At 38.0% G+C, this 1,129-nt stretch overlaps 1 protein-coding gene across 1 annotated transcript in view; it reads right to left on the reverse strand.

Moving 5' to 3' along the window:
- LOC119419633 (FERM, ARHGEF and pleckstrin domain-containing protein 1) overlaps positions 1-1,129 on the reverse strand; it is a 72,281-nt gene that overhangs the window by 12,780 nt on the left and 58,372 nt on the right. The window lies entirely within an intron of this gene.

Here is a 1,129-nt window from a genome sequence, read left to right on the forward strand (position 1 = left end):
GCGACGTATAGGGAGGAGCGACGTATAGGGCGGAGCGACGTATAGGGCGGAGCGACGTGTACGGCAGAAAATACGGTACTACCACACGTCCACACTAAAATTATCACTTAATGTCAGTAACACTGACCTTTTCTTGTGTTTACTAAGGTTGATAAGCAGCAGGGGCCATCTTGAATAAGACTGACTTTAAAAGTTAATTAGATGTACATCCAGTGTGAGACGTCAATTAACAATGAAATATTTTGCTAACAGACTAGTTCTAACAGTGTATGCCAAAGTTTTATAACATTTCCACAGAACTCCACTTCTAACCCACTTTTATTTCCTTGCATTTGTCACCGTGTGACTTGTTTTGATCCTGTCTATAGTCCACAGTGTTGGTCATTTAGTTATTATCAGCTGCTATTTGTATCTATTTTTTTATTTTATGTTTTCCTGTCCGCTGTGCTTGTTTGTTTCTATTGTACAGCACTTTGGTTGGCCTTGTTGCTGTTTTAAGTGCTCTATAAATGAATTGGTATGGTAATGATCTGAATTGGTACTTTAATTTCATTACAACAGGTATTAAACAGATTTGTTTTGTTTTGTTTCGATAAAAAGCAACCGTGTGAAAAACATTTCAAACACCAGAAACTAAAGACAGTCAAGCATGAAACTGGGATCTGAGTCAGATTTTATGGCTAATCTCTTGTTAAGAAACCTTTTTTTTTTTTAAAGATATACACCATTCTATTGACGCTCACTTGCATTAAAGCTCGAAAGGGTTTTCAGAACCACTTTATCTGTGCTTCTGCAGTAAAACTCCCAACTTGTAAATCCCTTAATTGGCTGAGGTTGAAAAGACAAATCAATAGTCGTTCTTACTCAGTTGTTTCGTTAAGTCAGACTGACAGCAAACGCTGTGTGTTTGAGCTGGACAGGCAAAGCGCAGCCTAATTCGGCTGACATGATGGGAAAGGGAAACGGGCTTTCGGAAAACTTAGGAGGGCTTGAGACAAAGACCCAGCTGTTGTTCAGATGACTTCACCATGACCCGACAACACTGCAGCAGCACCAGCCAGCAAATGGGAAGAAAAGGACTCATATATATATATATATATATATATATATATATATATATATATATATA

The sequence above is a fragment of the Nematolebias whitei genome, chromosome 13, assembly GCF_014905685.2.
Source record: "Nematolebias whitei isolate Nwh7 chromosome 13, NemWhi1, whole genome shotgun sequence".
Lineage (NCBI taxonomy): Eukaryota > Metazoa > Chordata > Actinopteri > Cyprinodontiformes > Rivulidae > Nematolebias > Nematolebias whitei.